This window comes from Pempheris klunzingeri, chromosome 7 (assembly GCF_042242105.1).
Source record: "Pempheris klunzingeri isolate RE-2024b chromosome 7, fPemKlu1.hap1, whole genome shotgun sequence".
Taxonomy (NCBI): Eukaryota; Metazoa; Chordata; class Actinopteri; order Acropomatiformes; family Pempheridae; genus Pempheris; species Pempheris klunzingeri.
In genome coordinates, this window is record NC_092018.1 from 28,716,746 (window position 1) to 28,734,695 (window position 17,950).

General features: G+C 40.9%; 1 protein-coding gene across 1 annotated transcript in view; it reads left to right on the forward strand.

The window, feature by feature from the left end:
* Window positions 1-17,950, forward strand: part of LOC139203670 (tetratricopeptide repeat protein 28-like) — a 157,393-nt gene that overhangs the window by 3,087 nt on the left and 136,356 nt on the right. The gene's annotated exons all lie outside the window — the stretch shown is intronic.

The following is a 17,950-nucleotide window of genomic DNA, read 5'->3' on the forward strand; positions in this document are numbered from 1 at the left end:
ATTTCGCACCATTGTTTTTTACCAGCTTCTTTGGTTTCAAATCGTTTCAAATTCCACTCACATTCCCACTCCTCAGATTCCTCCTTGTGGCCACTGATCAATACAAAGTTTTTCTGGGGTCTTGTCTTTGATCTTGTCCGGGCCATGTGCACTAACCTGCGATAGATTTCACATTACTCAGCCGCTGAGATCACTAGGAGACCAATTCCTCTCAGTGATAGAAATGCATTGATTTGGTGATTTAGCATGGAGAGATACTTTTGTCTTTCAAGAGAGAGATTGATGATGATGCGGTAGAGTGGTATTGATGATAATTTGTCGCTACCAATGATGCATCAGTGGCCACCTCTTCTTTGATCGAGGTCGTGTATCTTCGGATGCTCAGGTAGGTTTCTTCCTGCTGTAAAAACGTGTAGCTGCAGTGAGAACTGTCACTTTTTATTACATTGATAATGTTGCGTACTCTACTCTATGGACTTGGTAGCAGTAAACATCTCATTAGTGAATGTCTGTCTCTACTGTAACCTTTCTAGCACCCATTGTTCACTATTGTTCTTCCTATTCTTCTTGTTATGAATGTACAGTTGCTGTCCAGCTGTTGTTTTTTACGCATTTATTTCAGTGCAGTGCATCTTCTATGACATTTGAGATGACAACAACAGTCTCCCGTCCATGTTGTCTATTAACATAGAATCTCATCCATTCTGGAGAGATTTCATAACCCTCTGAGGTCAGTCAGACCAAACTATAATTGAAAATCACTGCCAAAATCATTCTCCTTTCTCCTTTTTATATGCTATCCAAGCACAATGAAGTCTTTGTGGGCTGACTGGGGGATGGTCGGCTTGATCTAGCACGTGTAGGTCTGCTTATTCGTGGATTTACTGCCTGACAGCTCTGACTCTCATGCTGAAATTTGTGTTAGCGGACTCGGTGTCGATGTACAGCCTAACCCTTGTGTTTTACTTTGTAACGGCACACAAAGGGATTAACATGTCTGTGGTATTGACAGTTATTCAGAGGGCTGCATGCTCATGTTTCAGATTAAATTTCTTGAATCACCACTAGGGGTCAGTCTTGTCAAACATGATGCATTCAAGCTATTAATGTCCAAGATGTTTTTGTGTTTTATTTTTACTTTCACTGGGTTCAAGGAAAGCTAAATGCTCATCATCACTGGGTTTCTTTTAAATGTAGAAATCTGCTCTGACGTGGATCTACACAGCCACCATGGAGAATTTTGTTGGAGGTTTATTTTCTGCTTGATTACTAGACTAGAGGAAGCCAAGGTCACAACAAATCCATCTTCCATTTTTTTTCTCAAATATGTCAGAAAAAAACCACGTTTGGCTCAAATGAAACTCTGATCTTCTCATCAGAGTGTGATGATTTTGTATCGATGTGCTATAGTTGATGTGAATGAATTGATTTGTATTACAACTTCGGTATTCAGTTAGCGCTGCCTCAAAGAACTGATTAGTAATGGTGGTCTTGACACTTATGGTGTTGGCCTCGGGGATGGAGAGGTTTGGCATTGTACAGTCCATCTGCTGCGCCTGGATGTTTGATGAGGGAACGGGGATTAAATCACATGAGTGTGCTGGCATTCAGATCCTGTGTGAGTACATAATATCATCAATCATACCTCCCTATGACTGCACTTCTGGATTGGCCTGTCAAGCCAGTGACAGGCGTGGTTTTGCTGCCCCAAGCACCAGCGAGCAGCCCACCCTCCTGAAGCCCACAGCCAGCCTGTGAAGGAACCCCCTGTCTAATCTGTCAGCTTTGCCTGCTGTAAGTGCCAGAAAACACATTCTGAATGAAGAAAGAAAATGTGTGGTTTAATGACCCAAGACAGCTTTAGGCCCTTTCTACCTCACCCTCTCACTGAATTTAAAAAGCTTAAATGAGAACAAAATAGGGTGTCATATCATAGACATCATATGTTATATCATGAGCCCGTCTGGGAGGGAAACGTGTGCGTAATCAAGCTTCTTTTCATGAGCGTGATTAATTTTTAAGAACAAAAGAAATTATATTGCAGAGAAATCTTAAACGTTAGCAAACAGGTTTTTATAAACATAGGTGTGTACCAGCGGTGAACGATGGAGAACATGTTAGCTTCTATTTCCAGTGAGTGTATTGTGATTCGGTGTTACTCTGCAAGTGCTTTTTAGGCGTGTACAAGTGACTGAGAGGACAATATCCTCTCTAGATGGATCCACTGTCTATTCTGCTCCTCCATCTGGTCCCTCCGTCTCAGCGCGGCTGCTCCAGTGACATGTTAAACAAACAGCCCTTTCTGCTATCACTCCCGTTCTCCTGCGTGAGCGCTGACAGTAGGGCTCCCAGGGAACCACAAGACGACTGGCACTGCAGTGTCGGGGGAAGGATCTCTGTCATTTGCATATCTTCTGATTATAGGTTATGATGGTGCCTATCAGGGGTATTCTGTCTCCTCAAGTGTTTACTGCCAAAGTTGCTGCGACACCTTCATAATGATAGTTAAAACCCATCAAGCCTTATTTCCCGGATGAGGCTGGAACACATTTTTCAAGCGCATTCCATTACTTGCAAACATTTTTCTTTTCCACCAACATAAAAATGTCCATTTACATCCCAGTGGAGGGGCCTAGGGTTTAACTGACACAATGAGTGTGTGCATTGGAAAAGGTCATGTTGTGTGGAGCGCTGAAAGGGGACTTTAATTACAGCGACAGCATATCCAGTAATTGTGTGAGGAGTGGATGCTGACACCTCGTTGAGACATAAAGCTTCTTTATCCTGCAGTGCTGGGTGATGACACTGGCTGTTAGTGTTACTGTACATGGAAATGGAAGAAAAAGAATTGCGCGTGTGATTCAAAGACCTCATCCTTCGCCACTCTCAGCGGCGCTCTGCTTTTCATGCGGATGAAAACCACTGGGGTGTAATGCTCCCCTGTTGGCATGACAGTCCGTTAAACCTGCTCTCATCTGATCTCGGCATGTGTAACGAATAAAGAACCTGGCTTTTGATCTCATGTGGAGAGTGGTTGTAGCTGTTGTACCGTTCTTCTTGCTTTCATTCACTCCATCTGGAATATTTATCTCATAACATCTTGGTGACCTGTCCCTTTATTTTGATACATGCTGAATAATAAACGTTGTGAAGCAACAGTAAGTGGACTAATATTTGTAGAGATGCGGTTGGTGGCCTATTTGTTGTAATGCGCCATGATAGCACGGAGTTATACGATAGTTTGTGAGTATCCGGTGTAAAGTTTGTATCCTCCAATATTGTTTCCTCTGAAATTGATCATGGGTTTCAGCCCACTAGCAGCATGGCCCTACGGACTGTCAGTTCACCACTTTGATGACTAGGAGATGGACTCCCAGTGAAAGTTGGTGCAGTCATTCATGATTCCCAGAATCCAACTGACTTAGATGATTCTGTGGCATTTGGTGTCACCAGAAGGTCAAAGTTTAACCTGTGAAATATTGGCACCAAATTTTCACAGACAATCACAGACATTTAAATTTCACCGTCGTGGGCCTGACAGAGGAATATCTTATCTTATCTTCTCTTATGGTTTTCAGACTTTGTACTGTAATCAGGTCAGAACTTTTGATATGTTCAATTTTGCAGGCAATTGGTCATAAACCAAACTAATGACCCTCCCATCAGCCTGAGCTGTGCTTTGTAAGCAACAAGGGTAAACATTATAGCTGCTTAACATCAGCCCGTTAGCATTATCAGTATGGTGTTGTTAGCATGTTGACTCTAGGATTTAGCTCAAAGCAGCACTGTGGTTAAATAAAGCCCAGCTATAGTCTCACATGACTCTTAGTCTGATTAGAGCAGAACTTTCAAACTACAAACATATCTTTAGTTTTATATTTTCCCTGTTCTGTCTTGTGCAGTTTTAGATTTCAGTGACAATAATTCAACCTGAACTGTTTGGAGCCCCCACATTTCCCCCTCAGCTTCTAGAAAGATTAAATATGAATTATACAAAATAAAAAATACATGCTGAATTCTGAACTCACTATATATTTAGATATATTGGGGCCATAGTGTGTATTAATGAATATTTATAATATCTCTTGATGCATATTTATGATTAGCATGATTTGGTTTAATGTGGAAGAACTGAATGCCGCTGACATCAACCTGCATACCTGCCTGCAGTTATGAATAAATAGTTATAAAATATAAATGCCCCTAGTTAGTCATGAGAATACCGATAGGCGGCAGAGACTCATTATAATGTGCAGTGAAAGTTGCTCACCACGTAGCATTCTCGAATCAGATGTATTGCTTCTTGCCCCCCCTGCTTGAAAATGATTGTGTTAAAGTGAAAAATGGGGCACAGGAGCTCATCTACAATGCACATCCTTCACGAGATCCTGCTACACACACGAATTATATTTCGTGATTGTAGCTGTCTAAAGTAATTACTGATGACTGTCTGAAGTTTTCAGAAGAGCTCAAACTAAAGTGAGGCTGAAAGACAGAGGAGAGGAGTTCCACACGTTAAAAAACAGAAAATTGTATTAATTGCAAAACACAAATTACCTGGTGCAAACAGTTAGTGTTTGTAATGAGCTGGACAGATTTATTGGAAGATTAGCGACTTAAAGGAATATATGAACTTATCTAAAGTTGGGTCATGCCTTCAGTTTTTCTTCTGAATTCATAGTGTTTATTGATCAGTTTGTTGTTACTCTTATTAGGCAGCATGGAACCCCTGCCATCTCTGCTCATGAAGTTGTGATGCTGTGTGCTCTGGGTTAGAATAAGGTCTTCCCGCCAGATTCCCCTCTTCCCACTGCTCCGCTGCTGTTTTCCACCGTAGCTGCAGCGCTCACCATGGAGAGAGTAGAGTCATGAACCACTAATAAGAGGGTTCCGTTTTGCTTCTACCCAGCCGAGGCTTGAACTAATGAACAAATCAAATGAATGGCATGTAATTATAGGCCAGAGAGAGCCGGATGGACAGAGGGTTGGCGCTAGTGGGCACAAACCTGAAATTATTTGTCTGGAAAATCTGTGAAATAAACGGGGGCAGTTAAATTCTGTCTTTTTCCTTTAGAAAGACGTTGTGGCTTAGCAGTGCTGCACATGTGCACAAGCCACGGTGGAGGGAAAGTGACCACACACACACACATGTCAGCTGGTTTGATTTTAACAGCACTTCCTTGGCACCTATGTCATTCTTTATGCAGATGAGATTAATCTAATCCTTTGCTCCAGTTATCTGACTGGTAAGCAGTGCTGCTCCACATCAGAGTTTGGCTTCTTTTTGGCCATGAGATTTTCTTGTATTTAGCGCTTTGAATCCCACATATAATAGTATTCAGGTATTTGCAGCATAAATTTATTTTTGCTACGACATTGTTATGAGCCTGATGGATGCAATTTGCACCCAAAATCACTTCCTTTTCTTTTAGTCTAAAAACCCACTCAAAATTGACAATCCAACACATAATGTTATATCAGTCCACATTTTCTACAGTGTGCTGCTTCTGCGTCTGTTGCCAGTGAGTAATACAGCTCAGGCACAACACATAAATTATGCCAGTTATATGACTGATAGAATTTATATACCAAATTTTGCTGCTATTTTCAGTCTACTAACTCAATATACTGTTGATGTGTTCAGTGTTTTTTCCTTTTTTGTCTTCCACTTTGGACTGGCTGACTCCAAATGCTCCTTACCCTGATCGCTGTGATGGTGGCCAAGTGGTTTTCCTCTCTGCCACCCAGGCGTCCCACCAAATTGTAGTGTTTAGTAAAATCTAATCTGCTGTTAAGAAACACCAGACACACACACATGAAATATGAAAATTGGCCTATCTTTTCTTTTTTACAGCAACCATACAGTAAGCTCTGTACAGTATTTATCTTTGGTGCTTTGCTGGATCTCACAAACTTCACAAAAAATGGGTTTTCAGTGTCGGATGATGTAACGTGGTTTGATGTGTATGTGTGATGACCTCCCTCTCACCCCACTGCTGTCTGTCTCCAGACTGTCCTGGGGGCACGGATGAGTCAGAGCTGGGAGCTGATGTCACCCTGATTTCAGGGATGAGGCCTATCAACACCCTTTCAACACCTACTTGCCAGCTCACACAGATCTGTGATTCCAGACCATCTTTTCCACTAAAAATATTGGGTCCAAATTAAGTCTGTGTGGGGGGTTATTTGTGCTCTGGCTGATTTAGTCAACTTGTAATTTGTGTTCATTTTCCAGAAGTTATGCCATTTTGCAGATAAGCTATTCAGAAATAAATGAAAGCACCTGCCTTTCTGTCCCAAAAGAAATAAAGTATGCCAAAGCGTAGGTAAGCACCTCAAACACAAAACTTTCAATCATGTTCGAGAATGTCTGCGCCATCAGAATGGTTTTTCCCTCTGGATACATCAATTGATTACCAGCTTAATAGCTTTTTGCTTGCTATTACATGGCAAGAAATGTCAAAAGGCCCAAAGAAAGCAAGCTCATTGCCATGCTCACGGCATAACAGTCTGCTGCTGATAGTGGATCAGCTTTACAAGCCTGAGGAAATGAGGAAAACAATTGCACCCTGCTCCCACCACAGACATACAGACATTCTTTTTTTTTTTCTTTCAGGGGTTCCTCTTGCTTTCAACCTCGTGTTGTGCTGGCCCCTCCCACCTGGGAGCTTGGTAGGGCTCGGGCCCCGAGACCTGGATGTCTCCAGAATTAGCACAGCCCCGCTCTGCTGCAGGGAGGAAGCACTCCCATTGGGGAAATTGGGTAGAGTAGAGAGCAACCTGCAAGAAGCCCATTAGTATACACTGCATAAGCATGGCAAGATGAATAGCAGAGCTGAGAGTGTTTTTCCTGCTCTGATCTGCTTCCCCCCGTTGTCTTCACCTCTGAACTTTAGGTGACTAGTGCACTCTCATTTTTCTCTTGTGTCAGTGCCAGCAGCTGTGTCACATGCATGCCAATGTTACAGCGCTAGATTAGAGTAAAGAAATGCACAATATCACAGATGTATTGTTATATCTTTCACCTCTTTAAGGAGGTGCAAGGTTTGGTCAGTGCTTACGCCTCAGTGGAAAGTGTTCCTCTCTTAGCTTGTGGTCTGTTTTATACAGCACCGATTCATGATGTAACCTCCTTCCCAGAATGAGTCATATGCCCTGGTTCCTCCCAGAGAAATAAATCGGTAGGGATAAAGGTGCCACTAATTTTGTTTCCAGGTGGCTGACTAGCATTTTTGGAAAGAAGTATAGCAGCAGTTTCAGAAAATCAGCATGAAATCAGTTCTTACTAGAAATAAATGATTAAAGTGGGCCTTGACTGGAGGTTGGGTGTGTAGCAAACCCTTTTCTGAGTTCATTCTCTCATCCTTCTCCTGTTTTCAGTACTTAATTTTTTGTTGTCACAGCTTCACTATCATTCAGTAACCTTTGCGTGTCTTTTTTGAATATGGCTGAAACATAAGAAATATTGATCTGTTATTCTTGATAAACCGGCTGTTACACCATTGTACCCCTTAGAATGATAGACAGTTACTACTAAGATATTTTATACAACTAAGATGGCCTAGGACAAGGCAGTAAAATGCATTGTGTATCTTTTAAATACAAAAATATATCATCTCAGTATCAGTCCCTTTCTTCTGTAGGCTTGAAATGGGGCCACACAAAGTTTGCAGTTTTGTCATGGATGGATGGAGAACAGCAGCTGTAGTCAACTGGAGTTCAGTCACTCATCAGCTAGAATCTGAGTATGTTCTTAACATAGTTTTACCAAAATATAGCTGAACACACTGTTTTCAGCCTGTTGTTTAGACCTCAGGCTCTGCCAGATACGGCACGTTTCTGTCTTGTGTGATATACAAAATGCTCCACAGCGCCATTAGTGGTCAAAAACTCCACACAGTGAGGGAAATGAGGGCGATAAGCACATCTTTCCTCATTATTGCAAATAGAGACAGGCCACATTACTTTGCAAATCACAGTATACACCAGTGTAAAATGTCAGTGCACATTAATAGAACAGATTTGTTCAATAATATGTCACTTAAAATCTGTCACTGTTTCATTCAGAAGCAATCACTTGATGTATCAGTAAAAAACAAAGTTCTATTTGTCAACGTTGCTCATGTGGAACCAACACATGAAATTTAATCAGGCTTTAGTTTAAGTATGACCTAATTTTGTCCATTAAGTGAGTGCTGCGCGGCCACAATTTTTCTGTAATTACTGACTTAACTGGCATGTCGGATATGATTAATGATAGATGATTTCTAATAAATAATGGATGTTTGGAAGGCGGCCTGGAACAAAGAACGCAACGTGCCCAATATTATGTGAACTTGCGTCTGTGATAATCTCAGATTTCTTCCTAAGACGGTAAGCAGGACCATTTAATATTCAAATCCAGCCCAGTGAAAGATGGATCTTCTTTTTCTGACTAAATGTCTTGGTGCGTAATGGCCTCCAGCCTAATCCATTCTTCTAAAGTGTTCCTTCTGGATCTCAGGGCTCGTTTTTAGGCAGCTAAATTACTCACTTGTGTCAGGTTATTACAATTAGCTGTTTGAGTGCCTGCACTGTTGTGTCTTACCTAGATACTTGCCTCTAATTCTTTCTCTCCATAATGAGTTTTACAGGGAAATGCACCAGCAACAACAACAGCAGCAGCAAAATGGAAATGCCTGGGGAGATGTATTAGCTAAAAAACTCATGGAATGCAGGTGATGTGTTTGTGTGTGCAAAGCTGACAAATGACTTCCCTGGTTATGGATACAATCTCAGTATTTGACCAGGGGCTGAGCTGCTCCAGTCACGCGTTAAAAATCACACACAGAACTCGAGTGTGTTGCTGTTTTAATCAGCTGGGCAATCAAATATACACTCAGTGACCAGAAAATCATAAATCTCTGTTCAGTAGCACACTGAACCATCTTTGGCCCTGATCTTAGCTGGCACACGTTGTGGTAGAGAGACCTGTGGCTTCCCTTGTCCAAGCAGCTGTATGTACCATCTATAGTCATCCCAGAGGTGTTCAGTGGCCTTGATGTCAGGGGATCGTGGGGGTCGGATCATTAACACCATTCCACCAGAATGTTCCTCAAACCACTCCTGGGTGATTCTTACACCTTGACAAGGATACGGTATCAATGAAAGTACCATCATCTTGGGAACATGGATGAAATGGATCGAGTACAATAAGGATGCTGTGGCACAGAGGTGCTGACACACATAGTGATGAAGCCAGTGTATGACAGCTTCAGTGCCCTCGTCACACCTTCTGCTCCGAGCTGTACACTCATACAGATCTAGATATATCCTCCACATTCATTTACCAGAAGGCTCCTCCCACATAACAAATGTTTAGAAGTGTCTTGTCTTTCAGTGTTAAGACTGCTGCCTTTGAGAAGTGTAGCAGTGCTACGGTCTTGGCAGTGCTCAAATCTGCTATAGTGGAACCAACAATCATGCCTTTTTCAAAATCTCTTAATGTTCTTTAACCCATTCACATGCAAAGCTAGTGTGGAATTGGAGTCGCTGTTGTATGCACCTGTTTATGTGGTGATACATATGCAAATAGAAGTGGTACTTGTATTTGCATATGCTTTTACCACTACTGCAGGGGCACGGCTTTCCTTTTTCTGATCACTTGAGGGTAAATCTTTGCATTTGTGGTAGGACCGAGTCTGAAACAAACAAAAAAGGACAGAATTAGATAAACCAACACACATACGATGTAGTGTTGATTATTGGATTAAACAATTAGTCAGTTGACTAATTCATCTCCTGCTATTTTGGTAATTAATTAATTATTTAATTCATTTTTTGACCACAAGTGCTGTCAGTTCTCTGGTTCCATCTTTGAATTTGATGTTTTTCTTTCTGATGTTTGAGTCTCAGTCCTAATGCTTCCTTTGACCATCGTCCATTTTGCTCTCTTCCTGTGCAGGCCACTCAGAAAGAAAGCTGATTAGTAAGGTTGCTTAATTTTGTGAAATGTAAAATAAATGTAATAGTTTTTGTGTACCCCTGCTATTCTCTGCTCCTCTTTTGGCCCTCTGATCTTCACACAGTGTCTAGTCTTCTCTCTGATCACAATGCCATGGCTTGGTCAGTTCACCTACATTAGAGTACAACTTTTGTTCACACACTCCTGGTACCTAACGAAGCAAAAACTGATGCGGTTGGCTGGGAGTTCATTTTATAGGATCAGGATGGTGGCACGGACAATGCAGATAAGTTCACAATTTATTGATAATGCAACGACTTGTCACAACAGCTCTTTAATCATAATGACTGTCCAACCCTCATTATGACGACTGTCTAGTCACCGTGGTAACCACATTTGGAGAGCTGTCATTTGGTCCAGTTGCTTCTATTGGCAACCATGTTTTTATGTTAAAAAAATCTCTGTTCATATATAATCTTCCACTTTAGCAAATATGAGTGAGAGGATTAAGTTATAAAGTAAAAGGAAAAAAGAAACCCCCCCATAATTGGATGGATGGAATGGATTATACAGTTATATGAGGCACACTGAACTTCAGCAGACACAATGTTTGCTGCCTTTGAGAATATGAATGCAAATTAAACAAGTAAATTATTGATAAATAAGAAAACAAGCCTGAAGGCAAAACATTTTAAGGTTCGCTACATTGTTAAATGCAACAAAAACCCAGTTATCGTCCCGTTCTCTGCCAGTACTGATCAGAAACGGCTCTAGAGGAGGTAATTATTATTATTCCTAATAACCTCGCAAATGAGTAATCTTAAATTAGTGTGCAGAAGTGTGTCGATCACTTTATATTATTTTGCTTAATTAGAGAGGCAGTCACTTACTATAAGGGAAATCATTCTTATGTATTCATGTGTGTGTGTGTGTGTGTGTGTGTGAACCAAACCAGACCACAGGACCAAAAGAAAAAGCCTGAGCCTTAGTGACGTCTCCAGTCTAACTCTCTACATAGATACCACACATTAGTCACAGCTGAAAGAAATGAAAGGTTAAGCATCTTCACCAGTCAACTGCCTTCACACAAACAATGTTTCCCCGCCGGACCGTTGGAGCAGGTGGTGAGTCAACAGTCAATTGTTCATTGACGATCTGCAATTGTCATGTTACACTGATGCTGTTTTAGTAACAAAGCCACGTTATGTCATTACTGCGAAAATGTAAACAATTATAGAGGAGGATAATGATGCTGATGTGAACATCAATTATGTCCACCCACACCCAGACAGGTGGCATCCTGTAGGCGCAGCAGAGCATCTCATTAAACTATATTTCTACCCTAAATCTGTCTTTTGAGTATCAAGCGCTCAAGACGTCCATAGAAACGTCTACACTGTCAGGTGCAATACATTGGTTTACACCCATCTAGAGCGCCGCCTTCACCTTCCACACTTTCTAACGTTGATTAAATCACTATTTTATTCTTACTAAATCACATGTTAAAACAAATATAGATTGTTTTGTGTTTTTATATAGATTCCATCCACAGCTGGTTACATCTTAATATGAAAGACTGCAGGAATAAATGCATCAAATTGAGTTTCCATCCATAATTAAGATCTGGTGTGCTCCAGCGTTTCTGTTTATTATTGATTAATGCTAGCTAATTAGCGCTTGCCACCTAACTATGTTGGTTAAATGATGTAAGTTTGTGAAAGACAATCTGAAAGCAGTGAAAACAATATTATTAAAGAAACATGATTAGCTTGTTCAAGACAAGCTGCACAAGACCTCCACACAGATGTAATTGGAGTAATACCTCGTGTGCTTGTAGTTGTGTAAATGGAAGGATAAATCAGATGCTTTGGCCAGTTGTGTTTAGGTTGTGCTCTAGTAAATAGTAAAGTAAATAGTTACTACCACTAAAATCTTTGTCTGGGTAAACAACCCACATATCAGGTTATATTTGGAGGTAACAGTGCAATGCAGTTATTTTTACTGCTAGAGACCAGAGGTAAAGCAGTCTAATCAATCACTTTAATTGTGACTGTGCAGCAGTGTGGATTTTTATCCACTGCCCTTCTTATCAAATGTTTCCAGAAAACATTGTTCTGCAACACTGTTCTGTTTGTCTTTGGACAAAAATACCTCAGGTGATGTGAGAGCCTTTACCTGCAGTGTTTACATCTGATTTTGGATCTCCTGCCCACCTCTGCAGCATTAACACCCTTCTTATTGCATTGTAATGCACTCAAGTTTTAACAGTGGTTTGATAAAGATACAGCACAATGTTTGTGGTCGAATCAGCAGCGTGAAATTCTCTCCTCGATTGCGTCACGTGTGAAATGACCCACATGAAAATGAGGTCAGAGCCTTCATGGTGCACAGAGTCCTTGGGAAATTCATATCTAACAATGAGCTGAAAACAGGAAGCTAGTTGGGAAGTTTGTCAACAAAGCTCGGAAATGACCTCTGTCATTTGTCAGGGTCACAGTTGTAGCTGCAAGAATCAAAACACTGGGAGGAAATTTTTACTTTTCTCTTGTTAAGCCCAGACTAATGTAAACAGAGATTATAATGGTTCAAGTGTCACCACATAGGAAACGAACTTAATGATAAATCAAGACTCACAGTTGTTAGTCATGTCCATCAAATCACGAGGTGTGACTGCGACTTAACCACAAACTTACTCTGTCCTCATTCAACATATAGAGCAAAGCTGTAAAGTACCGTACGCTCATCATTTTTAAAAGCTGATGTGGTTTTAATATTCAATTAACATACTGGAATGTAAAACAGTTTATCAGGTATTAATATATTTTATGTCCCAGCCTTTCCAAAATGTGTTTACAGATACATAAGCACTGAGTATCATAATGAAATATTGATGTATTAGGGATCAGAATGTTTCTAATTACTTCCACAGTTTTCATTGACTCATAAATAGAATAAATTACACATTTACCCTAAGCATTGGCATGTTTATTTATGATGCAGTCTCCTCTCGATTCCATCTACGTACTTCATGTAATTGCATATTTGCATCCGCAGTGCCACCACAGCTCTCATTTCCCCGAGCAACACTTATGGCACAACACATTCATTCATGCCACATGGGATTTTACAAAGTTTGTGGTTAAACACTGTAACATTATTGGGGTCTGTTTGTGGAAGCATTCAGTTTTCATTTTAGGCTAAAAAACATATGTGATATGTACCATGTATCATTCTCTATAATGTGATATATATATATATATATATATATATATATATATATATATATATATATATATATATATATATATATATATATATTTTAATGCTGGCATGCGTTTTATGTTTTCTTTGTTGCAATAATGTGTCTGTGTGCTTGTGCACACCTGGCCGTCGGCCGCCTGGCTACTGAAAAAAGAGACATTCCAATTCCTCTGTAAGTCCTTGGCACAGTTCACATTATACCAAAGCATAATTAAACAAAATGCTTATGTTCTGTGCTGCGCCCTCAGGGGCATTAAAATCTCTTTGACATGTTTGATTAATAAATAGACATGTTTGGCCAATTGGGGCGGAAAGGAAGGAGGGAGGACAGTGTGGTAGGTCTGCAGAGGTCAACCCACCCTCACTGTAAGACAGTCCAGGCGGATGCATACTGCATAGTATGCATCTGAAGATTGTCTCCATTCACTGTGCTTCATTGTTTTCAGAGTGTAGAAGCTCTGATATACAGAACTGTGCAAAAGTCTTTGGAAGGTGTGAATAAATGCTGCAAAAACGTAAGAATGCTTTCAAAAGTATGAAATTTAATTGTTTATTTTTATTTATTTATGAAATGCAAAGTGAGCGAACAGAAGAAAAATCTAAATCCAATCAATATTTGGTGTAACCACCCTTTGCCTTCAAAACCCCAAACTTGTAAGGAACCTCCAGCAGCTTCACTGCTGCCTGCAGACACTCATTATTGTTCCGCTCTCCAGCCCGTCAGCGAACAAACTGCCTTCTGCTACAACCAAATATTTCACATTTTGACTCCTCAGTCCAGAGCACCTGCTGCCATTTTACTGCACCCCAGTTCCTGTGTTTTCGTGCATAGTTAAGTCGCTTGTCCATGTTTCCACGCCAGAGGTTTGGCTTTTTGGCTGCAAGTCTTCCATGAAGACCTTCCATGTTGTATGACCTGTGACATGGAACTGTCCTTCACACCTTCACCTTGGTAGCAGAGTTTGGCTGTTCCTCCCCCAGTTTTAAGCCTCCTACACAGCTACACAGTGCCTAGAGGAATTGATGCTGTCTTGAAGGCAAAGGGTGGTCACACCAAATATTGATTTGATTTCGATTCTTCTTCTGTTTACTCACTTTGTAAATCGGTACAATTAAACAATAACATTGTATATTTTTGAAAGCAGTCTTACTTTACAGCATTTCTTCACAAATGCCTAAAACTTGTGTTGATTCTTCATTAATTCTGTGATTTCACATTTGAATGCCCATTATTGCAAGAAAAAAATTGATTAATTGTAATTGTTTACAGCAGATTTTGCAATTAAGTATTTAATCTTTTTTTATTGATTGACAGCCTCAATGTTTTGTTTCTCTCAATGAACTCAAACAATAATAAAGATACACCAGAAAAAGCATAACAAAGCTTAACAAAGTCAATTTTATCTATATATCCCTTTTGCACAAATCAGAAATTTGCCTGAAAGGGCTTCACAACCTGTAGAAAAAAACGGCATGCCTCATGGGTAGACCTTCAACTTGGATGAGAAACAATCGAGTCTGGACTGACATGTACGAAAACCTGACTGGCTGCCAGAAATATAACAGTGAGGCAGTAATTCTGGTTGTGATAGTCGTTGTGATATTCTGATAGAAAACCCATGTGGATATAATTTAATCTAACGGCTTTGCTTCAGCTAAAGACGGCTAGTTTTCTGCCAATACTGCCAATAACAGGGATAAAGGCTGTGGTTGCATCGCTTTCATTCTGATCATTGTTGATCTATTCCCTTGATGAATCGTAACTCATTGTTTGATTGCTCCGCTGTTTCTAATCTTTATCTCTGCTGCTCTGTTATGGTCAATACCCTGGACTGTTTGGTGTCATTTCACAGAGATGGTTCCATTATGACGAGTGAAATGTAATCCATCTGTGTGTGTGTGTGTGCATGTGTGTGTCTCATCTGTTTGTCTGGGAGTGAGGAGCGAAACCCATACAGATATGGAACAAACAGACTGAGCCTCAAAATGAATACAATAAAGGCACAAGTGTACCCTTATGTTTCCTCTGGTGCGACCGTGAGGCCGATATTTGTGGTTTCAGGTGATTTCACCTCAACAGCTATGTCATGAATTGTAGTAACTTTGACCTTTTAACTTTTCATCTAGCACCAACATGAGATCACATTTTCAATTTGACCAGCACTTTATGACCAAATACATTCAAACCTGCTAACATTCATCCTCAACTGTCTGCTGAATAGCAGACGTTGGCATGCTAACACGTTAGACTATGTGCACATGGTAAACACATCGTCATATCTTTTATGGCATTTTGGGCATTTTTTTATCTGAGACTGTTAAATTGGTCTCCGTAATTACTAATAACCTTTTAATATTTATGTTACCATCTTAATTCTGCTCTCAAATAAATTGCCGACCAGAATCCTAAATCATGCATATTTATATCAATCTTGTGTAGAGTCGCATGTTGACTTTGGGGTCAGAGCCATCAGGGTCACTGGTGCTGTGGGGGGATTCAGTGTCCTGTCATGGATGCTTCAGCACAGCCCATCATTTCCTTCTCTTTACTTGCACTTCCCCACTACATGGGCAGTGATGCTGGTTGGGCAGGAGAAGACTATCGCTGTATGGATACATAGACGTTATTACAGCATTGGCTGGTCACCTTACCCCATCAGCACATCTTGATGGGCTATGATATGGCTGCAGGACGTCTAATGCAGCTGTCTCAACCTCTGCTCTGATCCTTCAACAGCAGGAAGGGAGGGTGGTTTTCATTGTCTTATATAGTATAAGGTAGGTTTTATTGGATGTGGCAGACTAATAAAGAGTCTCACTTTGGAGTTTAGGTGAGGGGTCAAAGCAGGTGATAAGGGTATAGATGAGTAGGGATGGGGTGTGTGTGTGTGTGTGTGTGTGTGTGTGTGTGTGTGTGTGTGTGTGTGTGTGTGTGTGTGTGTGTGTGTGTGTGTGTGTGTGTGTGTGTGTGTGTGTGTGTGTGTGTGTGTGTGTGTGTGTGTGTGTGTGTGTGTGTGTGTGTGTGTGTGTGTGTGTGTGTGTGTGTGTGTGTGTGTGTGTGTGTGTGGTGTCTTATGGGTCCTGGCTCATATTCCACAAATCCTCAGGGGACAGAGGGGAGAACTGGACCGGGATTACAGCGCCTCAGCGCTGTGTTCCTGTCACTCACAGAGAAACACTTCCTGTGCTGAATGAGTCGGAGAGGGATGTGAGGCGCACAGGAGGGCCAGGGGTCGTGATGAAAGAGATACCGAACTGTTAGAAAGATTAAATTTTTTCAGATGACACTTTATTAGAAGGACTGAACTCTTGCATGACACCAGTGAAGCCTGAACAAAATCCAAGTGTTACTTTTAGTTTTATGCAGATAATGTGCAGTGTAACATGTTTGATAAACTCAAAATATTGCTTTTGACGCCTCCCGTTTTCACTCAGACTCTGTTTGTGGACCCACTGCATGTCTTTTCTGTTATTATTTACACTGTGCTCATACATACGATTTATTTATAATAGGACATCAAGTGCTCATATTGCTTTCAATAAATTAGTCCAGTCTAGTAGCATAGGAAAATATGATTCTTGGTAAACAAGTGTAAGCTCGGTTGACCACTGGGGTAATTTTCCTTATATTAAAGAGGTAAATGAATCTTGGTGTAGCAGAAATGGAAAGTAACCTGCTTTTTCTCTGTGTTTTTTTTTACGTGCCTTTGCACAGATCGATATGCAACATAATGTGTGTGTTTTAGTATTTGGTGGAGCTAGGGCACACAGGGCTTATTAGCTTCATGGCTATGTGACACACATTTTTAATGCCATAGAGTGTACACCTCAGACCTTAATGGAGGCTGTGATACGTGTCCCATATCTGTTTCCTGTGGCGCGAGTGCTGCTGTTGTTGTGGGGGCTACAGGCATATAGGGAGGTGCACTAATTAGGACCTCTCTGCAGCTTTTGTGGCATTTTCATTCTGGCAGTTCCCTTGGTGGCCTTTTTATTAAAGAAAAAAAAAAACCTTTACACATTCATGCATTATTCACAACACAGGTGTCAATCTGACCCTTGGCAGCATCAGCTCGCAAGACAACAAGCTCCAGCACAAAACTAGCGCCTACTCACGGCAGTGCGATGGCCTGTAGAAGTATACATGACGGTAGCTGTGCAAACACGTGCCTGGGGATTATGAGCTTTGTCATATTTTTGTTTTTTCTGTTGTTTGGGCCTCATTTCTGTCCTGTCTTCATTAAATCCTTTTGTTAACGAGAGTACACTCTGGTACATAATGAACCGTATCTATCTGTTAAAGCACTGTAGACAGTAGACCTAGAGGTAGTGGTAGGACAGGGACCTGGCTGTATTTCACTGCTGTACTTTCCTTTTTAGAGAACTCCCACTGAGAGCAGTTTTCATCATTGCTACATGTGGCCACCCAGTTACCTTTCATTTTGTCTATAATTGCTTTTTTATGTAATGGAGTGAATAGCAGGGAATAAAAATAAAAGCGCCATAATTTTGAGCCTTTCTTTGTGCTTTTTCACGTCTCCCACACCTTTCTGTCTGTCTACCTCTGCATCAAATTATGCAGACTGTCCTTGTCCCATAGTGAGGTCTCACAGGGCATGTTTTTCCTGAATAAACAGCTCTCCGTGTTTGTCTAATTTCTTCTTATTAATGTGGTCGCGTCTGGTGCTGAACCACTAGGCCTGGACTATTAGGAAGCCCTAATTTGCCCAGCAGAGACATCACCGT